At 37.7% G+C, this 27,209-nt stretch overlaps 1 pseudogene; it reads left to right on the plus strand.

The window, feature by feature from the left end:
- Positions 1-11,361: 11,361 nt before the first annotated feature.
- LOC130866851 (polyadenylate-binding protein 2-like) lies at positions 11,362-18,765 on the plus strand (annotated as a pseudogene).
- The last annotated feature ends 8,444 nt before the right edge of the window (positions 18,766-27,209 follow it).

Here is a 27,209-nt window from a genome sequence, read left to right on the forward strand (position 1 = left end):
ATTCTTTTTCTGTCTAAAAAACCTGATTATTCTAACTATGACAAACATAGATGACTATTGATCTATAATTCTAATACCTATATAACTTAAAGACTAAGACTTCTTACTAGAATATTGTACAATAAACAACTGTACAACAAATGAGGACAATGGACTCAGAATGTAACCAATAAATAAGTATCTTGATCAGTGGAAGAAATGTACATTGCAATTTGATAAATATATTTATCAATATATTAAATGTTTTAAGCAGAGGTAGAAGCATGAATGCATACAATATTCAATATTTAACATTATATCAATATGCAAACATCTATATCAAAGCAATTGCCTATAAATTATAACTCACAAGTATTCACTCTATTACTCACTATTATTATTATTGTATGTAAACTCACACTAATCTATTATTCCATCCAATTTCCCCCTTGTTTTAAAAGAAATCCCTGAGCCCATAAAATTTCCCTTGTAACCCGCAACCCTATACCAATTATAATCAACCCTTAAATGATGTCCCTAACCCTAGGACAACTTTGTTGGAAAAGGGGATGTAGTCTTTTAGAATTACTTTCAGCTGTCATGGGGGCAATGTTCTTTCTATGGGATCCTGTGAAAGGAAAATGATGGTTAAGGGGCTGGAGAGATGGCTCAGCGGTTAAGAGCATTGCCTGCTCTTCCAAAGGACCTGAATTCAATTCCCAGCAGCCACATGGTGGCTCACAACCATCTGTAATGAGGTCTGGTGCCCTCTTCTCAACTTCAGGTATACACACAGACAGAATATTGTATACATAATAAATAAATAAATATTTTAAAATAAAATAAAATGATGGTTAAGTTCTAAGATTACTGTCTGGTGTAATTGCAAATAGTCTCTGAGTATTTTGTAAAGGTTTTCTGAGCTTCCTCTTATAAGGTCTGTTCAGAACGTTGTAAAAAGTGGACCATTTCAGCTAACCAAGTTGGAACCATTTTGAGCAGCTGGTATGCAAAACATATCTGGTAGTAGCACTATCATCATCATGCCATCATATCAACCAGGTTGAGTTGTTGTTGTGGGCCCCAACTTCTTTCTGGAAACTTCAAAACTTACTTCAGGAAAATTCATTGCTCATTGTAGAAAACTTAAACAATATTTATATAGTCATATTCAGACATATATATTCAATGACATGTACAATAGAGACAAAAATAGAAATGTAGAAGAGTGAAAATTTTTCTAAATTCTTTTTTCTTTCTGTCCCATGCTCCTGACATGAGAGAGAAACTCTGAATTTTTATTTTAATGACATGCTTGGATTTATAGAGGGACAGAGCCAGTGTCCATCTCTAAAACCAGCTCTATATATTCATAAATATACATCCACTTACAAAAGGCACACAATGAAATGATAGGATAAAAGTGTAGATTACTGAATCTAAAAAGAATAAATGGGCACATATGTGTATCATGTAAAAGTGTAGATCATTAAAATTAATTTTAAAAAGTAACTACTTATTTATATATCTTACATTGATATAGATATGTATGCTCCCTTTTGATATAAACTTGACATTTTTATTAAAACATACTGTCTATGATTTTTATATTCTTACTCAAACTATTTTATCTAATTCAACTCACTTAAACATGTAATGAAAATTTCTAGTCCTTGAAAGTTATTATTATAAACCAATTAGGATATAAAGTACTGTATGTTAGTACTTTGTTATTATTACAATTGAAATTATACTCAAATTAGGGATGTTTTCCACATTATACTGAATTTCATTAGCTGATTCAAATGTAAATACTTTAGAGAAAATGGTTGGTGAAGTAAAGCTGACTTTGTCTCCTTGGGGATTACTTCTGAAAATATACAAAAAGGTGATTCTATTAATTATTCAGCATATGAAACACTTTTGTTAAAATTTGAGCCCAAAAGTTAAATATTAGGAGAGACTATTTGTGGAATCTTAATAATTTTCAGAAATTGTTGCAAGACGTTGACCATCTATATCCCACTATTGGAGTAAAAAATTGAAAACAGTAATTAGAACCAAACCGTAAACTTTGTTGGAAGTCTTTTAGAATTAGTTCCAGCTGTCATAGGGGCGATGTTCTTTCTATGGGATCCTGTGAAAGTAAAATGATGGTTAAGTTCCAAGATTACTGTCTGGTATAATTGCAAATGGTCTCTGAGTATTTTGTAAAGGTTTTCTGAGCTTCCTCTTATAAGTTCTGTTCAGAACGTCGTAAAAAGTGGACCATTTCAGCTAACCAAGTTGGAACCATCTTGAGCAGTTGGTATGCAAAACAGGTCTGGTAGTAGCACTATCATCATCATGCCATCATATCAACCAGGTTGAGTTGTTGTTGTGGGGCCCCAAATTCTTCCTAGAAACTTCAAAAATTACTGCAGGAAAATTCATTGTTCATTGTGGAAAACTTAAACATTATTTATATATTCATATACAGACATATATATTCAGTGACATGTACAATAGAGACAAAAATAGAAATGTAGAAAAGTGAAAAATTTTCTAAATTCTTTTTTCTTTCTGTCCCATGCTCCTGACATGAGAGAGAAACTCTGAATTTTTATTTTAATGACATCCTTGGATTTACAGAGGGACAGAGCCAGTGTCCATCTCCAAAACCAGGTTTATATATTCATAAATATACATCAACTTACAAAAGGCACCCAATGAAATGATAGGATAAAAGTGTAGATTACTGAATCTAAAAAGCATAAAGGGGCATATATGTGTATGATGTAAAAGTGTAGATCATTAAAATTAATTTTAAAAAGTAACTACTTATTTATATATTTTACATTGATATAGACATGGATGCTCCCTTTTGATATAAACTTGATATTTTTATTAAAACATACTGTCTATGATTTTTATATTCTTAAAATATTTTACCTAAATCAACTCACTTAAATGTGTAATGAAAATTTGTAGTCCTTGAAAGTTATTATTATAAACCAATTAGGATATAAAGTACTGCATGTTAGTACTTTGTTATTTATTACAAATGAAATTATGCTCAAGTTAGGTATGTTTTCAACATTATATTGAATTTCATTAGGTGATTCAAATGAACATACTTTAGAGAAAATGTTTGCTGAAATAAAGCAAACTTTGTCTTCTTGGGGATTACAAATTACTTGTGAAAATATACAAAAATATGATTTTATTAATCATTCAGCATATAAAATACTCTTACAAAAATTTGAGCCCAAAAGTTAAAAATTAGGAGTGATTATTTGTGGAATCTTAATAATTTTCAGAAATTGTTGCAAGACATTGACCATCTATATCCCACTATTGGAGTAAAAAATTGAAAACAGTAATTAGAACCAAACCATAAAAGGTGACAAGGATTTAAATAGTCAAAGAGAATTATCATCTAAAGCAGAGAAAAAATGGTTTAGTGGAAATAAAATTATAGGAGGCACTTATGGATTGTTTGGATCTGATGTTTGGTTACATTCAAGACTTTTTTTGATACAGGTTTCTCTGTAGCTTTGGAATGTGTTCTGGACTAGCTCTTCTAGACCAGGCTGGCCATGAACTCCACCTGCCTCTGCCTCCTAAGTGCTGGGATTAAAGGCTTGAGCCATCACCTCCTGGCCTTCATTCTAGGCATTTTACACTCTATGCATTCCCTATAGGAATTTTACTGCAGAGGAAAGATATTATCTTAAAATCGATATTTTTACCATATAAACAGACTAAAAAACTATAAAGTTATATGGAAAAAATCTGAGTTGATTTTAAGAAGAAAATTGGAACTTCATCTCTTAGTAAGAATTGACCAAGTTTTAATTGTAGCATGTTTTACTAATGTTAAAATTGAATCTTGATGGACAGGAAGTAAACACTGGCAAAGAGCTTACAGTAATTTCTTGGGAGAGATTAACAACAAATATGCCTTTAGCCATAATAATAATGATCATATAGAGAAGAAACTAATTCTAGGGAAAGTTTCCATCTAGCTTCCTGTATTTAATTTTGGGTTTGAGTCTCTATCTGATATCTAGGCATACATAACAAATACTCATCCTTTAACCTCTTAGAGATCTGCCCATATGACAATTAAAATGCTTACATTTTTTGCAATGAAATATGAGCATGCATTACAGTGACCTGTGAAGTCTCCAAAAGAAGTGTGAGTCACACAAGGAAGATTTCAACTGCACTATGTAATTGTTTCACCATCTAAACATCAGGTTTGGACTACAAACTGCTCAGGACAATATTAAAATGGTACATTCTGATGATTGAGACATCTGGGCTCATATGTTTTAATTAAACAAACAGTTCATTTTGGAGGTTTGAGGAAGAGATGATGGGCAAAAACACAGACACGTTGAATGATGGAATTAAATCAAAGACCCAGATATTAATCCTCACACATATGAACACCTGATTTTTGACAAAGAAGCTAAAATTATGCAATGAAAAATGAAAGCATCCACAACAAATGGTTATGGCATAACTGGATATTGACATGTAAAGGAATGCAAATAGATCCATATCTATCACCATGCACAATACTCAAGTCCAAAGAGGATAAAGACCTTAATATAAATCTGACCACACTGAAACTGATAGGAGAGAAAGTGAAAATTAGCCTTCCAAGCATGGAACAGAAGACCACTTCCTAAATATAACACCTGTAACACAGAGTCTGAGAGGAACAATTAATAAAGCGGACCTTCTGAAACTGAGAAGCTTCTGCACAGCAAAGGACACAGTCAATAGCACAATAAGGCAGCTTATTGAATGAGAAAAAATTTCCAATTCCATATAAGATAGAGGATTGATCTCCAAAAATATATAAAGAACTCAAGAAATTAAACATCAAAATTTCAAATAATTCAATTAAAAATGGGGTACAGAACTAAACAGAGAATTTTCTATAGAATAATCTCAAATGGCCAAAAGACACTTAAGAAAATGTTCAACATCCTTAGCCATCAGGGAAATGCAAATCAAAATGACTCTGCAATACCACCTTACACCTGTCAGAATGGCTAAGATCAAAAACACCAATGACTGCTTATGCTGAGAGGATGTGGGAGTAAGGGGAAGACTCTTCCATTGCTGGTGGAAATGCAAATTGTACAACCACTCTGTGATGGAGGAAGGTCATTGGTTAAATAATAAAGAAACTGCTTGGTCCTCATAGGTTAGAACATAGGTGGGTGGAGTAGACAGAATAGAATGCTGGGAGGAAGAGGAAGTGAGCTCAGATGAAGGGCAGCTCCTCTGAGAGACAGACGCCATGCTCTCCTCTCCAGAGCAGATGCGATGAAGCTCCGACCCAGGATGGACGTAGGCTAGAATCTTCCTGGTAAGCACACCTTGGGGTACTACACACATGAATAGAAATGGGCCAGACAGTGTTTAAAAGAATACCATTTGTGTGTCATTATTTTGGGGCATAAGCTAGCCAGGCAGCCATGAGCCGGGCTGTGGGAAGAGGCCCACAGCTCCCTACTACAACTCTGGAAAACAGTATGTCAGTTTCTCTGAGAATTAGGATTCACCCTACCTCAAGACCCAGCAATACAAATGACAATGGTGTGAACTCCCTTATACATCAATATTGGTTGTAAAGTAAAGGATACTCATGCTACACTCCAAAGTCACAAAGGATCAAGGAAGGGATACATTGATCTCCCTGAAAGGGGCACTAGAATAGGTCTTCTGAACTGAATGGCGGTAGTTGGGTATGGGAACAGGAGAAATCAGGATCAGGTGCTTGGATGTAGGGAGAATGAGGAAAGGCTACAGGAATTGGGGAATATTTGGGAGTTGGTATGGTACCTAGTACAATAAATACTCATTAGATTGTATGAAAATGCCACTAGCAAGGACTTTTAGGAAAGAGGGAAAAGAAGCCTGTGGAGTCTTCTCTAACCAGGCAAAGTATTCAATGTTGGGACTGGGACACCACCCAGCAACAGTTAGATCTACATCTAGTCCTGCTTGCAAGATATGTTGAGTTATTTGTTCCTCAGAACTTGTAGGAGTGAACAGCAAATAACTCGTGAAACTTCAGGCCTATTCCATTAGAAGGAGACAATGCCCATCCTAACTGGATGTCCAAGACCTGAAGCTTACTACACTAAAAGTTTATGATAGAATCAAACAAGATAGGAAAAAAGTTTATGAAATGATTTCGCATGATATTCGGCTATTCTCATAGATTGGTGCCTCAGCCAATTGTTATCAAACTGCCTTAATCCAGAAACTCAAATCAGCAGGAGCAGACACAGGTAGTCAAACAATAAGAGGAGCTAAGGAGACCCTGCTGCCAATGAAGAGGAAGTACCATAGCAACTGCCTCCCACCTTGGTTGAGGACACTAGGCTAACATAGCCCACAGAATCAACTAAGTAGGAGTTATTGGTGCTCACAGAGACTCGTGATCCTATAGGGGCCTGTGCTAAATGCTTTGCATATATGTTATCAGTTCATACTTTGGTGTTTTGTGGGACTGCTAAGACTTGGTGCGTGTATATGTGGGTGTACTTTAATTCATTTGACAGCTTTTGAGACCACTTTTCCTCATACTGGGTTTCTATATCCAGGCTTTATATGGATTCTGCATAGTCTTACTTTAACTTGTTGTACCATGTATGTGGACTGGTCTTCCATGTCTACTTGACAATGACCTAGAGACATCAGAGATTAGGGAGCCTCAGGAAAAAAAAATGCTTCCATGGGATTCAGAAATGAGGCATTCTCTCAATGACTGAACAATGGCAGAGGGCACAGCCCATTGAGAGTTATGTCATCCCTGGGCTGGTCCTGGGTTCTATAAAAATAGAGGATGGATAAGTCCTCTGAAGTAAGAAAGTAAGAAGCACTCCCCCATCACAATTGCATCAATTCTTGACTCAAGGATCCTGCCCTCCTGACTGGTGAGGCTTTATTTTCCAAGGGCTTACTTAATTAGCTCTATCTCTACTGAAGCATTAACCTAATTGATATTTAAAATAAAAACTCAGACCAGGCAGTTGTGGCACACACCTTTAATTCCAGCACTTGGGAGGCAGAGGCAGGCAGATCTCTGTGAGTTCAAGGCCAGCCTGGGCTACAAAATGAGCTTGAGGACAGGCTCCAAAGCCACAGAGAAACCCTGTCTCAGAAAAACTGAACCAAGCTAAACTAAACTGAAATAAAATAAAAACTCAGGAGTCAGAAAGCCAGGTAAGAACTTGAAAGATCAGAAAATCAATTGATCAGCCACTGGTGACTATTACCTCTTCAATTTATCCATGCAAGAAAAGAGCCCATATCTTCTCTCAAGCCTGCCTTAATAATCCTGATTCCTACTTGGTCAAAGACCTCCAAACCTCTAGGGTAATTTTCAGTCAGGTTGTTGTTAGCTCTGTCCTCACTCCAAGCAAGGTTTATTATGAGAACATGATCAAAATGTCATAATTTCCCCTTTCTTATTAAATAAAAAGTGAAGGATTTAACTAACACAGTAAAGCTGTATACAAAATATACAACAACTAAGTACAAATATATATAGGAAACAATGACCAATCCATTTGTATTTGGTAAATTTAGAGAAAATACTTTATTATTTATCCTATCTAGGTAAGTCCAAAGTGTTGCACCTAAATCATTTTTTATCCCAACCTAAAATAAACTTTTTATATCTCTTAAGGTTACATATTTCATGCTAGTTTCTGAATTATTTCAATTTGGTAACAGAGAGAACTACAATTATCTAGTATTTAACTCCATTAGAGACTTAACAAGGATATAATACTACCTGAGTAAACAGAAAGTATAGTGTTTTTCTATCTCCATGCAGAAATCTCAAGTCCAAATAGATCAAAACATAAAACCAACCACATTGAACTTCATAGAAATGAAAGTGGGAAGTACACTTGAACACATTGGTACAGGAGACCACTTTTTAAATATAACCCCAGAAGCACGAACACTAATAGCAATATTTAACAGATGGGATCACCTAAAACTAAGAACTTTCTGAAAAGCAGAGGAAATGTTCAATAAAACGCCAGCCTACAGGATGGAAAAAGGTCTTCTCCAACCCCACATCAAACAGAGGGCTGATATCCAAAATATATAAAGAGCTCAAGTAACCGGTCATCAGAAGAACAAATAAGCCAATAGAAAAATAATTGTACAGAATTAAACAGAGAACTCTCAACAGATGACTATAAAATGACTGAAAGACACTTAAGGAAATGCTCTACATCCTTAGCCATTAAGACTTGTAAAAACAACCCTGAGATTCCACCATACACCTGTAAGAATAGCCAAGATCAAAAACACTGAGGACAGTTTATGCTGGAGACCATGTGGGGTGAAGGGAAAACTTCTCCATTGCTGGTGGGCATGCAAACTGGTACAATCACTTTAGAAATCAGAATGGTGATTTCTCAGAAAATTAGGACACAACCTACCTCAAGACCAAGCAATACCACTTTTGGGTATATACCTAAATGATTCTCAATCATACCCCAAGGTCATGTGTCCAGCTATATCCATATCAGCACTATTTGTATTAGCCTGGTAACAACCTAAACACCCCCTGACCAAAGAATGGATGAGGAAAATGTGCTGCATTTACACAATGGAGTACCACACAGCAGAAAAAATAATGACATCTTGAAATTGCAGGCAAATTTATGTATCAAGAACACATCATACTGAGTGAAGTAACCCAGACCCAGAAAGACAAATATACAATGTCCTCACTCATAAGTGGATTTTAGACCTTAAGCAAAGAAAACCAGTCAACAATTCTCAACCTCAGAGAACCTAGATAACAAATAGGAATCTAAGCCAAATACACATGGATATAATCTACATGGAAAGTAGAAAAAGACAGGAGAGGAAGGGAGGAGAGCAGAGAAAAATATATACCTTAATAAAAACAATTTAAAAAAAAAAAACAAGAAAAGACATAAACTACTGACTGCCTGGACAGTCACCCAAGATTCCACTGTTCTGTTGGACTTTTAACTTTAGCCTATACACCTAGAAGATCTGACCAAGTTTCTGTGAAGCAAAAATTTTGAAAGATTGTCCTGCTTTGCCATGGCAATGCTCAGCTGTCACTTTCTTTCGTGTCCTGCCTATCGAACTTTGACAGTATACTGTCAGTAGTTAAGTCAAAGGGCAGTTTCTTGCCAGTGCCTAAGTCTTGCCAACAAGAAAGTTATCTACATTTAGTCATTTCTATGATATCCATCATTTCCCTGAAGTAGATTGGTGTTGTCAGGAACAGACATGTCTTGCCATAAAAGCCTTATATAATCATAACATCTTAAATGACATATTTTGAATAGAATGCCATATTTTGAATAGGAAATGTTTGATAACTTATTTAAAATGTATTTTTGGCCAGTGAGTGATGGTGCATGTCTTTAATACCAGTACTTATGTGGCAAAAGCAGGTTGATCTCAGTGTGTTCAAGGTCAGTATGGTGTACAAAGTGATTTCCAGGACAACCAGATTAATAAAAGGAACCATATCATGAAAAAAATGAAAATGAAATGTCTTTTTGCTTCGCCTTGAAAGCCTACATAACATGACTATAAGTATGATTATAATATGTAAGTATTAACTTGTAATTTTATTAATTTAAATAGCTTGTAATAGTAATTTTCAGGACTAGAGATTTATTTTACATCGTAAAGTGACTTGTTCAGCAGAAAACCTTACATCGAGTATAAATGTAAGCCGGGCGGTGGTGGCGAACGCCTTTAATCCTAGCACTTTGAGGCAGAGGCAGGCGGATCTCTGTGAGTTCGAGTCCAGCCTGGTCTACAAGAGCTAGTTCCAAGACAGGCTCCAAAACCACAGAGAAACCCTGTCTCGAAAAACCAAAAAAAAAGAGTAAAAATGTATGTACAGTATGTTTTATCAAAAATAACCTTGAATTTCCATGAATACAAAAAATATGTTAAATAAGATTAGAAGCATCTACAATATAACAAAAATAATCTCAAATATATATTAATATACAAAAATCCATACTTATGTAAAATATTTAATAAAAATAGTTTTTTTTATTTGAAGTCAAATTAGTAATCTATCATTTATCCTATAATTTCTATATCTTCCAATTTTCTATTCAGAACAAGATAATTAAAATATTATCTCCTTTGTTTATATTTTTTACCATTAACCATAGTAACTTGTTACCGCCTCCACCTCAATGATGACATAAATCATGACCTAATGAATGACCAAACTGCTTACCCCAACTCTTGGGAATATGGGAACCATGCTTTTGAAATTATTTTTTGTTGTCTGTGGGAAATGACATCTATAAGAGTCCCTGAAATAAACCTAAGATAATTTCAATTCATGGGAGAATTGCCTGTATTAATCTTGTCCAGTCTTTGTGTAATGGGAAAGTGGAGGAATTATCTCAAGTTCTGGCTAGTGTAGTGCATGAGGACCATCTTAGATAGTAATCTTAGAATTGTCATGAATAATTTATAGCCCAAAGCTGACGTTTGGAGGAGGGTAGTCAGTTTATTGGCTTTACCACACTCTAGGAAGATTCAATGTTGTGGGACCCTAAGCCCGTCTTTAAAATTTTAATGGTCACTGCTAAGAATGATTGTGGTTTACTGTAGAAAACCTTTTAAGTGTTGTATGTAGTAAAGCTCAAAGCGGTTAAAAGGAGCATAGTTTTTTATTTATATACAGAATTCAAAAACTTAATTTTAAGTTACTTGATAGAGATTTAGAGCCAAAATCATGAACAGGAATTAAGAAGAAGCCTTTTATTTAAATTAGATTTTAGATGTAGTGCAAACTGATGTTATTCAAAAATCCTGTAGTCAGATAGTAGGGCTGAAAGCTGAAAGATCAGAGAAGTACAGTATCCAGCCACTAGTTCTTAGCTCTATAAAATTCCCAGTTCAATGTGGGAGCCCACATGTGACTCAGTTTCCATCTGGACTCATTTCAGATTTTTTTTTTTTGATTTTTGAGACAGGGTTTCTCCATAGCTTTTTTGGTTCCTGTCCTGGAACTAGCTCTTGTAGACCAGGCTGGCCTCGAATTCACAGAGATCCACCTGCCTCTGCCTCTGCCTCCCGAGTGCTGGGATTAAAGGTGTGCGCCACCACTGCCCGGCTGTCATTTCAGACTTAAAGAGTCTATTTGAGTCTGAACAAGCCTGCTGTTCTTCTTCTAGTAACCTTGAGGACTTTGAATAACATCTGTGTTAGCCAACAGAAAAAGCATTTTGCCCAGCTCAAAAGAGTCTATTTTTTTTCTACTAAGATTTGGGCTAGTGTAGGCGAGCCAGGGGCACTCCTTGTTAGTAATTAGAAGCTGCTTAGCTGAATCAGATAATGCACAGGTTTGAGCTGCCTCCAAGCACAGTGCAGGGAGGTCGGGAGCTGACTGTACTGCTTTTTGATCTGCCTTTTGACTCTGTTTAGTATATATGCTGGCTGAGAAATAAACTCAGGCTGCTTTCTATTGACCTTTTATCTTCTCAGTCAAATCTATGATTCTGTCTTCATTTCTCTTAATCTAACATTTCCTTAGCCTCAGCATTCCCTCCAAGGGAAGCCCTAAATAAATGTTGTAAGACTCACCAAATGGGATATCCTGTCTCTATAAGTATTCAGAGTGAATGCTGTTTCTACAAAACACTCAATCCTCAGCTCCTCTCTCTTACCAACTTATATTCCTCTCTCTGCCCAGGCATGCCACTTCCTATCTGCAACTCCTTAGTGATAGGATTAAAGATATGAGACACCAGCATTGACTCTACAACAAACTGGTATGACTACTGTGATTAAAGGTGTGTGTCACTATTGCCTGGGGTGTAAGGCTGGCCATGGCATCTGTTTAGTTTATGATCTTCAGGCAAGCTTTATTGTTAAAATATAAATGAAAAAATAAAATAAAATAATTAGAAGCAAACATCTGAGATCAAGAAGAGAAAAGTAAAACTGTTTATCACAAAAGAGTATAAAAAATATTCTGAGTACAAACTGGAGAAGGTTCACCATTTTCAAAAATAATGAATGATATAATTAAATTATGGTTCACAAAATCAACAATATGGATGACACCATGGACAAAACAAGGCACAAACACAAATCTACACACACACACACACACATATATATTATTGATTCTTAAAGAAGAACAACAAGGTTCTAATCAAAATCACTGAATCACTGACCATCACACATCCTGTACACTCCTGTTCTTTCCTTTACCAATAATAGAAAATGGGTTCAGTGAGAAGGGCTGTTTCACCAAAATTTATAATATTCACTTGAAATCTTCCAATGTTTTTACTTTACAGAAAATAGATTTGATTACTGAAAGCATTTCATTTTCTTTAGCTAAAGAAAATGATGTCTGTTAGGATCACTTACCATGGTGTTTCCTACAATTGGTGATGGAATCCAAGTCTGCATCACAGTGAGGAAATGATATCTTTTTAAATGGAATTTCAAGAGAATAGATTTTTAAAGAATCAGTGTACATGTAAATCAACTTGATTTACTCTAACTACCTGGAGTTCCAAGCACTTCTGAAAATAAGGTTATTGCTATTTTTTGTGTATGTTTGTGTATTTTTTGTGTATGATATTCTCTATATGATTGCTAGAAGTGATCAAAGCTTCAGGGAGTCAGGAAGATAGAGGAAGAGGATGAGAAGTTAAAGGAGCTACAAAATGAGGTAGAGAAGCAGATGAATAAGAGTACAACCCCAGGCAATGCTAGCTCAGTGATCAAGTCTCTAGAGGAGAAGATGGAGGCTGATGCCAGTTCCATCTATGTTGGCAATGTGGACTATGGTGCAACAGCAGAAGAGCTGGAAGCTCACTTTCATGGATGTGGTTCATTCAACTGTGTTACTACAGTCTGTGACAAATTCAGTGGCCTTGTCAAAGGGTTTGCAAATATAGAATTCTTATTAGACAAAGAGTCAGTGAGGATTTCCATGGCTTTAGATGATTCTCTGTTTAGAGGGAGACAGATCAAGGTGATTCCCATCAGCACAACAGACAGGTTACCTGTGTGCCCCATACCGTGCCCAAACTACCAATTACAACAGCTCCCAGTCTGGATTCTACAGTAGTTTAAACAGCTGGCCCATAAATCATGAAAAAAAGAGAATTAAAAAAATGAAAAGAAAAATAGAAGGTGGAAATTTATTTTCCAAAAAAAAATACTGGATTGGAGGGATGGCTCAGTGGTTAAGAGCATTGCCTGCTCTTCCAAAGGTCCTGAGTTCAATTTCCGGACACCACATGGTGGCTCACAACCATCTGTAAAGAGGTCTGGTGCCCTCTTCTGGCCTGCAGACATACACACAGACAGAATATTGTATACATAATAAATAAATAAATATAAATAAATAAATAAATAAATAAATAAATAAATAAATAAATATACTGTGGAAGAGGGAGAATCCCATGACTAACTGAGGAGGAACCTGCTCTGGGCAGCAGGGCAGGCCCAGGGATTAAGGCAGGGGTAACATATTCGCTCTGGAGATTCAATATGGACACTTCTCAAATGTGCAACCTGCTCCCTATTTTTCTGCTCCACTTCACTCTCTTTGGGCCTGCTCAAGAGTAGGTGGGCATGAATGGTAGGAGGCCTTTTTTTTACCTAGAGCTCTGGAGGGCACCAATCTGTTCAGCTTGTTTCCTTCCCTCATCTTCTCTCTGCCTTTTGCAGTCTCTGCCTGCTCCTGATTTACCAGGTCTAGGCACACGCTACCCTTCTTTCCTCGGGGCTCCTGCCTCTAAAGTTTGTCTGGTGCATTTTTTGGGTTCCTTTTTGTTTATTTTTCTGTCTTGAGTCTTTCTTTGCAGATTTTTGTAGCGGAAAGAACTCACTCACAGTGGATTCAGTGTAAATTCTACTTACCCCTGGGGAAATACACTACTTTGTTTGGGGAAGTTTTGCACTGTTGTTTTTGTTGTTGTTGTTTATCAGGTGTTCTTGTTTAGTTTTATTTTTTGTTTACAATTTTCCCTTTTATTTGGAGGGAATGGGAAGAATTGGGAATAAGGAGGTGGGAGCTGCATTTTGTTTATTTTTTAAACTCAATTACAATGGATGTGTATTTTTTTTAATAATGTGTCATGAGGAAAGTCGTTTATGAAAAAAAGAAAAATGATTCAAAATTTATTTTCTCCTACATGGATTATGGCCCAAGATGTGAATTATGCTCCATCTACCTGCCCAACACAATGCACATCTGAGAAATCTCTGCAGATCAGAAATTCCTTTGTTCCCTGGAACTAAGCTTCACTGGATCACACCATTGCAGCTAGTGGCAGCATCACATTAAAAGCCTTCTAATCATTCATTGCTAGAAGATCAATATCATCATTTCCTACCAGTTCCTAAACTATTTGTAATCTTTATAACACAAATCTGAAATTGAAATGCAATATTGAGAACTTCTGGAATCTAGACGTTCAGTTTTCTAATTTCTCTTCCCACTGCACACCAAGAGCAGTGTCCATGTGTGTACTCTGGACAATCACCATCATATCCTGAATTTTCGGAGACTCTCTTGCCCCAATACATTCATATACAGGGAGGCTCAGAAGACAAGGGACACTACCAACATGAACCACATGGACCAACATACCTACAGTCTGCCTCATGATCAGTCCAAGTCACAGCAGAAATGACAGTTCAACAGACCTGAACACCCAACACTCACCATGGTATACCTTGTGATCTTCCTTACTACCTCTACTGCACAGGCAGAATAGAATCATGGAAAGAACCCACAAACTGCTACTAATACTCCCCATTGCTAACCCTTCCCAGAATTCCTCACAGGCTAGGGCCACCTAGCTTGGCCTCACAATATTAGCAGCTCCTCTATAGGAGGATCAGAGATCAAATGACTCAGACAGCACAGTCCTTCCAGTTCTACCCTCCCAGCCCAGCATACAGTGCCCTAGTTTAGAAAGTTTGTATTTAGTACACAAAATTCGACTCTCCTACACCACATCCTGTTTCTCATCCAAAGCACAGGATCCTTTGTGTGCACATTGCATTGCACACTCACTTTCCAGTGAAGCCAATCCATTGCCTCAGAGATGGAAAATCCTGAAGACAAACACAGGTCACATTCATAAAGGAATCACTGTTCCTGTGTAACTGTGGTTACTTTGTAAGTCTTGTTAAAGAAAAACAAACCATGAATTAAAAAACAATCAGGATCATGTTAGGGCTTGGAGGGAGCAAAGACAATGTGAATATGATGTAGTTTTATTCTCAAAAATTATTTTGAAAAGTTGAAATGGGCTAAAAGCCATGTCTTCCAGAGACTAGGAATTTGTATTAGAGCACAATAAATATTTGTCATGTATTTTCCATATAGATGAAGATCTTAATCCAGAAAAGTAACAGTCCTGTTAACCAGGGACACTATATTATACCCAGATCATCTATTTTTGATGAACTATTGTAATATCACAATTAGGTTTCAAGATAAGGTCAGTCCCACACCCAGATTGCCATTGTCTGTGGATTGAAAACAATGGTCAATCAGGATAATAATACAGCATCACAACTGATCAATCAGGGCAACCTGATTCCGCATAAATAATCTCAGTTGGAGGAGGAAAGCTCTAATGCTCAAAGCCAACATCTCACCTCCTGCACTGTCTCCACCAGCTTCAAAGTTGGTCATTGAGTTCAACTCTTATACCAATCCCTCTTCATTTCTAAGTCCCCAACAAAAGCCAGAATGATTAGCAGACACTCATTAACTGCTCTATTTTTCTTTCTCACTGACTAGTGAAGGACAAACCTGGAAGGAGTTGCAGGACTATCTTCCCAGAACTGGCAACAGAGGCAGGATTAGGTGTTCACAATAATTCTCAATTACATAGCATGAGGCAAGCCTAAAGTATAGGAGACATTGCTCTACATAGAAATCAACATAACTTGAAAGAAATGAAATGAAATTGTCAAGGACTTAGAAACATTGGAGAACAGAAACAAATAGAGATAAGAGCAGCAATACACTTAAAGAAAGTTTTGAAACTGATACCAAAAAGTGATTTTTAATGTGATGATAATAATGCACTTTTAGCTGGGCAGTGGTGGTACATGCTTTTAATCCTAGCACTCAGAAGCAGAAGCAGGCAGATCTTTGTGAGTTTGAGGTCAGTCTGGTCTACAAGAGCTAGTTCCAGGACAGGCTCCAAAGCTACAGAGAAACCCTCTCTCAATACACCAAAAAATGCACTTTTGAGATTAAATAAATTTTCTATATTGACTTTAAAAAAGTGTAGGCTAGGGCTGGAGAGATGGTTCAGCAGTTAAGACCATTGCCTGCTCTTCCAAAGGTCCTCAGTTCAATTCCCAGCAACCACATGGTGGCTCACAACCATCTGTAATGAGGTCTGGTGCCCTCTTCTGGCCTGAAGGCATACACACAGACAGAACATTGTATACATAATAAATGAGTATTTTTTAAAAAAGAGTAGGCAAAGAGAGACTTACATACATCTAATCTACATGGGAAGTATAAAGTATAAAAAGACAAGATCTCCTGAGTAAATCAGGTACATGGGGACCTTGGGAGAGGGTTGAATGGGGGAGTGGAGAAGCAGGAAGTGAAGCAAAGAAAATTGTAGAGCTCAATAAATTTCAATTTAAAAAAATATCAATCATATCTGCAGAAGATAGTTGCCTAATTGCAAATTCAATGTTCCTTGACTCAAGATAACCTTCCTAATCTGGACCCCCACACAAGATGGTCTGTGTTCATTCACATGACATTAATTTACACATGCTGGGCAATTACAAACCTCTCCTGCTACCACAGTCAGGCCCTTTTTCACAGTGGTGGCTCCAACAGCTGATTGCCTATGCTGTGCCCCCTGGAGTTCACACAATAATCTATTCTTCCTATTCTGGTCTGAAGAGAGAAGAAATGTTCCATATGCAAATCCTTTTCCCGTGCCTGCATTGGCAGTCAACTACACGGCTCAAATGCATTATTTTATTTTATTTTAATGTATTGGTTTTGTTTGGGACAGGGTATCTCTGTAGCTTTCGTGTATCTCCAGGAACTAGTTCTTGTAGACTCTGTGTGCACCACTACTGCCAGGCAAATACATAATTTTAAAACTGTAAATTGGTACAGTCATTTAAGAACTTTGAAGGTGTAATATACAGGACACTCAAGGTTGCCCAGGAAAGCAACAGACAGGGACCAAGGCCACCTGAGTCAACATAACAGAAGTTGTCTCAGAAACAATATTAATATTGGGATGTAAATGCAGCTCTTCTAGAATTAATATGACTTTCTACTGAGAAATCACAATACACATTCAGAAGATTAATAAAGAAAAGTCTCTTTAATGATGTTAGGCATTGATCTCTGTCCAATGCTCAACGGGAACTAGGTTAGACAGATTTTGCATTCAATATATGCTGTTATCCATAAGTATCCCTTAGAATAATGGTCCAGATTATACTCTGAACAATTGAAATAGAAGCAAGCAACTTGCCAGTCGAAATATTTAGGCAAAAGTATTCTCAGAATATTCTCTTAAGTATGCCAATGACCTGTTACAGCAGGTCATTCTTCACTGACAGGGTTCTAAAGTGAAGATCACGAGGGAGGAGAAAGACTGGACTGGACAAGTAAAAGATAAAAAAGATAGGGTGGGGAGGTGGTGCAGAAGATACCTCCCATACCTGAAGAAAAATAGCATCTTACACGGGCAGTGGTGGGGCACACCTTTAATCCCTGCGCTCGGGGATTTTTCGAGATGGGGATTTCTCAGTAGCTTTGGAGCCTGTCCTGGAACTCTTATAGATCAGGCTGGCTTTGAACACAAAGAAATTCACCCGCTTCTGCCTCCAGAATGCTGGAATTAAAGGTGTGTACCACCAGCACCTGATAGTGACTTTTTATTTTTAAATCAGTGATGGCTTCTTTGAAATGGTTTGGAGTCAAATATCTGGACAAGCCCAATGAACAATGTATACCCGGGCATTCTAATCTCTACCAGCCCTAATTAGCAAATACCTAAAGTCCGGGTGTTTTAGATGCAGTTCTCCCTCTGCTAAATTCTACTTTGTAAGACTTAATTATTTTTTAAGCATTGTTCAATCTATTGTATCGCCAATTCTACTCTTCTACATTTTGGTACAGTAGTGGAAAGCTACACAACACGTGAGATGTCTTTGATAACCTCCACAAATTTAAATATGAATTCGGATCATATTTAAAGCTTAAATGCAAAGTGTTCGATATCAAGAAGATATTGGAGAATCTAGGCTTCTCTGAGTTTTGCAACTTGTTTCCATGAATGCATGAACCCTGTTGAAGTTGACTAGGAACGTGTTTTTACACACAACGTCCTGCTCCCAATACTCTAAGGAGATGAAGCCACAGAGCAAAGTTATTCAGAGGCCTGCCCCTAGGTTCAGGAGTTAGCAGGGACCATGAGGAACTTCACATACAGGGAATATGGCGACAGGTTTCCACCCATGGAGATAACACCATAGTGTTTTCCGCACCTTGCTCCTCACTATCAGGAGACAGCATTTCCTCACTCACCATGTGGTGCTTCTCCATTTTGCCAAAGTTCTCAGTGTGTCATCTCCCTGCAACAGCAACTGCACCCAAGAACAGGAATCCACTGGCGACAGCTCCTCTTCAAAGCCAAGACTGAAGATGGCTGCCGGGAAGAGACCTGCACTGCTTCTGACTGGCAGGTCACCTGGAGTGCATGATTGGCTAGTGAGTCCTGAGTGACAAGAGCACCTCCCATTGGTATATAGTGTGCTTAAAGAGACAGAATACTGGTTCCTGTTCAGTCCATTCACCCTAATAGAGAACTTCTCCAGATCTGAGAATATATACATTTCTATACCACTTGCCCCTGGCTACAAATGCAATCAATGTCATTTTAATGCACTCCTAGGAACTTTCACTTTTTCTTCCAGCACACTATGTGACTAGTAAGGTGCACTGTGCTAGGTGGGTGGAGTAATTTCCTCTCCCACAGAGGTAAGGATGCCTAGAATACTAACAATTAAAGAGAGTTTTAAAGTTACAAAATGAAATATTTGTTGTGTGGCTTCATTCTGAGGTCAGATGAACTGAAGGTACTTTTTACATGGTTTTCACAGGGATTTTACACAAAAGGAAAGAGAAAAGCAGGAGCCAGATCTCGAGCTAAATGATTGGTCTTTCCCTCATTGGAAAGCTGGATAATCGCTCCATTGCTTTATGCGTTGTGTTCCCTAAATTCGAAGGAAATGCCAGACAAATGAATAATAATAAAAAGAGTAGTTTTCATGGCAATTTGAATATGTAGAGAATAATGGAGCTAGAAAGAATATCTTCATGAGCACTATTGTTAGCCAGCACATCTCCCTCCATAGTCAGGTGAATAAAATATACAACTGCAGTATTTAAGATTCTCTACATCAACAGGACTGGTAGAATGAATCTCACCATATATGTAAAAAGTGGGCTTATTAAAATGTCTCACAAGGTTTTGTCCAGGTAACTTAAGAATAGCTGCCTATCAATGGCAATTGAAGAATCCAATAGCTTGCTTCTCAGCCTTTTGTCTAAGGTCAAGTGAAGAATCTAGTAGTTGTTCTGCCCACAAGGCTCTGTGACTCAGCTGCTTTTAAGTATTCATCAAAATTACAGTGAAGTAGGCTCTAATGCTAGTAAAGGAATGAGCTTGGTAGCCTGAGCTAGAGCACAGAGGCAAAACAGAGACTTTTCTTTTTCAAAGTACTTTCTATGTGACTGCTGCTACCAGAATGTAAGATGCGGATTAAGTTGGGCCATAGTCTTTGTTGGATTCAGTTTTTGTTGTGTGATTTCAAGATAGGATATTTCTGTGTAGTTGTAGAACTTATTCTGTAGGCCAGTCAGGTCTCAAATGCAGAAAATCCCACTATCTCTGCTCAAGAGTGTTGGTGTTAAGACTGTGTTGGAGAGATGGCTCACTGGTTACGTGTGTACAAACACCAAGCAGCTTAAGGTGTGTCCTATCATCTCAAATTATACAGATTAATGGAGAATTTTCTCTTTTCAAAAACCTTTAAGTAAAATCTCTCTCAGGTATAATCAATTCTTTTTGTGTATCAGATAATCCCAGAGGTAGTCAGTTTTAACTACCAAAAATAGCCAGTCATTTCAACAGCCAAGACAGAAGAAATGATAAAAAAATTCTTGCCTGCAGGAGGCACAAAGAGTGTGGGAGTTGTTTGCCAAACAGTATTGTTCCTCAACAAATGAAGCATGGAGATTTTACGTAGGAAGTCTGAACATGCTCATCTATCATCTCCCTTTCCTTAAGCATGCTCAGTTAACAAGTCCACTTCTAACCATAATCACAATGTAAAAGCAGAGACATTTAGGAACATTCTTACATCAAAATCATGTAGGAACAAAAGTAAATTAGACAAATGATGGAAAAAAATGCCTCTCGCATGTTCATACTGTACCATAAGGTCTTGCTTGAAATTCAAGTAGATGACACTGTGAAAAGTCGACTATCAATCTTGATGCTTATTCTAAAAGATAACTTTACCAAAACCATAATTTTCACAAACACAAAAAAATAGAGAACACAAAACCAGAAAACTTCAAGGAAAAGTCACCTAACAGCCCTCTATACAGTGCTTCTGCAGAAGCAGTTATAATGATTTCTATTAATCTCATAGAAAGCTGCTTTTGCTCTGAGCAGGCTGACTAGGTGGAAGGCCACAGCTGCTACACAGTCTACAAACAAAACAAATTACACAACCCAGGAAAACAATAAACCTGAATAACATCCAAAAAAGGAGCACTGGAGAATTGGAACAATATTACCTCTTAAATTCACTCCAAATATCTGCCACTGCTGCCCATAAAAGCATTTGCAAAAATAAATATACTCAAATATGCAAGCACATACTATTAATTCAATTCACTGGGAAAAACAGAACATTTGACAGTGGGTCAATGAAATTACTTGGCACAAGTGAGAAATGTTAAGTCTGGAACATAGCCTCCAGTCTCTGGCATTCATCTCAGTACCCCTGGACAAGGAGTTGCATTAGCCTGGACTACAAATCCCAGCTTGCCAGGTAAAACCCCTTTTGCAGGGAGGGGTCAGGACCTCTCCACCAGTGTATTTAGGTATGATCCTAGAGAAGAAACACTTAGTTCCCAGTTTGCATGGGCTCCTCCCTCTCGCCACCCCCACCACCCCCTTCCCACCCCAGTCCTGTCTCCCAACATGGGAACGGTCATCAGAGGGCACTGTGCTTGATAAAATGATGGACATTTTGATTTGGTTTCATTTAACCTAATTAGGCTTCTATATGCTAGGATTTTTTCTTAACAAGAAGGAAACACAGAGCACACAACAAATATTCTTAGGAGTTTATTAGAGGGGACGTGCACAGGCCTGGGAAGTCAGTGTGCAGAGAGGGAGGAAGATGGCTCATCCAGCTTTTACAAGCTCTCTGGTGCATGCACACAGGGGTTGACATGGCTACATCATATGCAGATGATGGGGCTCATGCAAGCGGGGAAGGTCTTAACTGAGTAATATGTGGATCATGCAGGAGGCAGCCTTTAACATCCCTGGGTGCTTGAGGGCTTGTCTGTCCCTACATGACCCCTAGAACCTAGTAGTATCAACTATATGTGGCTTAAACCATTACAGTCACCACCTTACCAGGTGATGTGAAATGCCCATCATGAGCTGGGTATTTCTAGATCTATCAAGTTATAAAATAGGACATTTACTGCTGCAACTGGTTATCAAATGGAAGTGGTATATAGAACTCAGGACAAAGTAGGTCCTGAAGATGCAAGGAAGATACATGAAGAGATGGCCAACTTCCAATGGTTTCTACTCCTGTTACTATGCCTTCTGCTGTTAAGAATACACCTATAGTCTATTCCCTATGATTGGTTGAATGAGAAATAGATGACTAGGCCCTGGCTGATGGTTCAATACACCATGCACGAACCATCCAGAATTAGACGGCTACCGGATTACAGTCCCTGGCTGGGACAACCCTGAAAGATGCTTGTGAAAAGAAATGTTCACAGTGGGCAGAAAATCAAAGAATACACATTTCAATGTGGTTTATTTGAAAGGAGAGATGGTCTAATCGACAACTAGCAATGAACTGATTGATGGACTTTATCCAGTGGTTTGACTGGATGCTGAGGGATTATTAAAGAGCATGTTTAGAAAATTGGTGAGAGAAGACATCTGAGGAAGAAGAATGTGAATATCTCTGTGAAAGGGAAAGGGGTATAAAGATCATTTTATTCCATGTAAATGCTGATCAAAAGGTTCATTCAGCTGAGGAGGAGTTCAAAACTCATTGAGACAGAATGACTCTTCCATGTACAGTCAGCCTCTTTTCCCAGTTATTCATGTCAGTGTCCAATGGGCCCATGACCAAAGTGGCCACATTGCCAAAATGGGAGATAGGCATGGGTTCAAGAACATGGACTTGAACTCATCATGGCTGACTTAGCTACAGTTTTGCTGAGTTGCCATATTATGCATTAGCACAGACCAAAACTTAGCCCCATGTAAGACACCATTACTAGAGTGACCAGCCACCAACCTACTGGCAGGTTGACTACACTGGAAAACTTCCTCTGTGAAAAGGACATTTGGGCTTCAAATGCTCTTAAACCAACAGACTAAAGAAAGAATAACAACTTTAGGCAGAGGATATATCCAGATTAGCATGGGGAAATTGGATTGTCTCATCACAACAGAGATAAGAAGGATAATATGTCCAGAATACAGGAGATCTTTTAGGGCATCTCCTTGTGATACCAGGACTTGCCATTAAGACAAATGAGAAAGAAAACAGTATAATCCAATAAGTATGACAAACATCACATGCCCATCAGGAATGAAGGCATGGTTCATTTCTCTAGGAAAAGACCCAAGACCTTGCGAAGTGCTTGCAGGTTGGGAGAAATACAGAATGGGCAGCAGAGTATGGCAGTTCTAAATACCATCTAAAGTCACATGACTATTGCCACAATGAGAACTTTAACTGATATGAGTGTTTCTGTTGTATTTTGTTGATAATGCATTTCTAAAGTTATTTCTATGTCCTTTAAATTTCCTCATCATATGTTGCAACATCAATTAAGAGAATATTTGTGGTTATCAGAAGTTTGAGATACTAGAATGATATCCTCCATGAGATATTGCCACTATTCTAAATATATAATCATTTGTATTTGACATAATTATGTTATGTTTAGTCATAATTACAACCCAGTTATTGATTTTCATTTGGAAATAAATAAGGTGTTATGATTGTATGTCATGTTGACAATGGATTGATTAGATTATGACAGTTGTTCTTGGTTTTCAACTTTATTATATCAGGAATAAACTACAATTCAAAACTGGAGAGCACAGTTGTGATCTGTACCTTAAAGAAAGAAGACAACAGGCCAATTATCCAAATAGTAAGGATGGATGACACTCAACTTTGATCTAGACCTTGAAGCTAGAAGGCACACCTTCAATTTGTGTCACACTTTCTGCTGGAAGAACAATGGAAGAAGAAAGATGGGGTATTATTTCTCTCTACCAGGGGGCCTTGAGTGCCAGGCTCAGTGTCCCCAGAGTGTTTAGAATTGGATGTGTACAGCAGGCAAGTACCTGAGTGTAAAAGTTAAGCTTAAGTACATTACCTCTGTGTCTTATTTATTTTTCATGCAAGGGGAAAGAAATGAAGTGAAGAAGAAGGTGAAAGAAAAGAAAAGAAGGAGAAGGAGAAAAAAGGAGAGTAAGGGGAAGAAGTAGAAGTAGTGAGGAGAAGAAGAGTAAGAGTAAGTGCTGGTCTCCATGAGGTTTCTAGTCTTTACAGACGTAGTTGAAATATTCCCCAAGCAAGAACAATGATAATAGGCATATCAGAATGACAAAAACAGGCAGGTAGAACCAGACAAAGCAGTACTCCTGACCAGGTGACCTGACCCAGGAAAGAAAGTGCCAGCATTCAAGGGGAAGTACCTGACATTCCAAACCATTAGATAAAGTTAATAAACATGCCTAAATCCTGGATTCACCCATTCTCCTTATCTAATCTCTTTGTGATAACCAGTTTTGGGAATGTCCAGATTTGTTTTTTAGCAAAGGTGGAACATGTTGTCTTACTGATCAGTGCCTGCTTTCTATAGAAATTTCTGTGTGGTCTGTTAGAGGGTAAATTTCTGGCACTGACAAATGTCAATTTGACTGTTAGAAAAAGGAATGAATGTTATCACTCTAAAGCCCACTCGTGTGGGGAAGCAAGGTTACAACATTGCCCTGCAGAGTCACACTGCTGAGGTGTCTTGGGATCAAATCCCATTTCAAAGGGAAGAATCATGGCTTCACAAAGTTAACAAAGACAGGTACAAAAGTGACTTTTCCAAAAGAGAAGTGTTCCCGAAGCTCAGCAAAATAGGTTGTTCCCTTTGGGTGGATGTATACACTTCCTGTTGATATGCCTAGTGCTCTGTCACATGTGCATTTCCTGTACAGTCATGGGGTCTTCAACATTTCTGCATTCCCTCACCTTGTCAGCACAGGTATTCCTTCATTGTCATTGAAGTCTACTTCTTTGGAATTCCAGCATATACACAAAACAGCTGAGACACCCAGTCTTGTGTATCTGAGCTAGATTCTTGAACCTTCCTTTCACTGACAGCCATTTTTGGACTGCACTCTGAAAGTTATTCCCCCAAAAATCCCCATATGATCACAGATAGATAGATAGATAGATAGATAGATAGATAGATAGATAGATAGATAGATGATAGATAGATAGATAGATGATAGATAGATAGATAGATAGATAGATAGATAGATAATAGATGATAGATAGATAGATAGATAGATAGATAGATAGATAGATAGATAGATAGATAGATAGATAGATAGATAGATAGATAGATGGAGAGAGATTTGGTCCATAAGTTCCATGACTCTAGAGAACCCTAACTAATATACTGTAATTTTTAGTCAATTAAATTTTTAAACTTAGTTTCTAATTTTTCTATTTATACTCTGTTGGACTAGAAGTCCAATCATCAGGGAGGAGTTGCTGCAGACACCACTCACAAAGCCTCAATTGATGCAAAAGCAAGATTTTTATTCTGTCATGACAGGGCCCTTCAAGTTCAGGATATGAAGGACATCTGATAGCTGTTACAGTCCATCATTTAAAGCAAAAAGCCACAGACACAAGGGAGGAACCTGTAGGTTGTTTTCCAACTTATTGGATTGGCTTATTCAAAGGGTTACTAGCAATGATTGGTCTATTCCAGGGCAGGAGAATAACTGCATGGTCAGGTGATAAGGGAGAGCATCTCTGTGGTCTTCCTGACCTTGTTCTATTGACTAAATCATTTGCTTCCTGTCCACCATTGCTGCCCCCGCCTTCTGTTTACCTTCAGTCTTGTATACCTGCTTGGCTCATACCCCCAGCCTTGTGCCCCAGGCAGGCTTCGCCATCATTTCTTTCTTGTTTATGATCCCTCTGTTTTTTTTTTCTTTTCTCTGCCTCCCACCTTTCTCTTTCTTTTGCTTCCCGCCTCTCTCTCTTTCGCTTCATTTTCTCTGTCTCTCGTTTAACATTTTCTCTGTCTCCCCAAATTCTGCAAGCTATAATCTTGCAAACTATCTACTTGCTGTAACTTTCTCCTTATATCTGATGCTTTCTGTCCTATGAAGGCCATGGCTGCCACTGCCTGCTGACCTTTAGAGGTTGGGTAAAATGCCTGTAAACCTCCATTAAACATTTAAGAAACACAGATTTTAACTTGTCCCTGAAGAACCTCTTTTACCTTGGCCAAATTAGTGGGGTGCCTTGCCCCTGAGATTTGCCATGAGCCCAGCATTTTGACTGTCAGTTTCTCCCTTTAAGAATTAATTAGACATAGAAGAATGAAAATAGATTCATATTTATCTCTATGCACAAAACTGACACCCAAACAAATCAAAGACCTTAACATAAAACCAACAATACTGAACCTCATAGAAGAAAAAAGCTTTAAGTACATTTTCAAACACAGCCTCTGCGGCATAGACATGGAGAGAAACAATCAATAAATGAGATCTCCAGAACTGAGCTTTTTGTGTGGCAAAGGATATAATCAACAGAACATAATATCAACCTGTAGAATGGGAAGGTATCTTTATCAATTATTTTTAAAAATATAAGGAACTTCAAAACTTAGTCCTAATAAGAACAAATAATCCAATAAAATTATGTTACAGACCTAAACTGTAAATTCTCAACAGATGAACTTAAAATGACTAAAAGATATTTAAAATTTGCTTAAATATAACATCCTTATTCATCGGGGAGATGCAAATCAAACAATTCTGAGATTTTATCTTATCCCTGTAAAAATGACCAAGATTAAAAATATTGTTTGACAATTTATGCTTAAAAGAATATGCGAAATGGGGCACTGATCTGAACAGAGAATTCTCAACAGAAGAAATTCAAATGGCCAAAAAACACCTAAGGTCATGCTCAACCTCCTTAGCGATAAGGGAAATGCAAATTAAAACAACTTTGAGATACCATTTTACACCTGTCAGAATGGCTAAAATCAAAAACACCAATGATAGCCTTTGCTGGAGAGGTTGTGGAGAAAGAGGCACACTCATTCATTGCTGGTGGGAATGCAAACTTGTGCAACCACTTTGGAAATCAGTGTGGCGATTTCTCAGGAAATTTGGGATCAACCTACCCCAAGATCCAGTAATACCACTATTGGGAATATACCCAAGAGATGCCACATCAAATGACAAAAGTATCTGTTCAACTATGTTCATAGCAGCATTGTTTGTAATAGCCAAAACCTGGAAACAACCTAGATGCCCTTCAATGGAGGAATGGATGAAGAAAGTGTGGAATATATACATATTAGAGTACTACTCAGCAGTAAAAAACAATGACTTCTCGAATTTTGCGTGCAAATGGATGGAAATAGAAAACACTATCCTGAGTGAGGTATCCCAGACCCAAAAAGAGGAACATGGGATGTACTCACTCATAATCGGTTTCTAGCCATAAATAAAAGACATTAAGCATATAATGTGTGATCCTATAGAAGTTAAATAAGAAAGTGAACCCAAAGAAAATCATATAGTCATCCGCATCGAGAGGGGGAAGTA

The sequence above is a fragment of the Chionomys nivalis genome, chromosome 26 (genome assembly GCF_950005125.1).
Source record: "Chionomys nivalis chromosome 26, mChiNiv1.1, whole genome shotgun sequence".
Taxonomy (NCBI): domain Eukaryota; kingdom Metazoa; phylum Chordata; class Mammalia; order Rodentia; family Cricetidae; genus Chionomys; species Chionomys nivalis.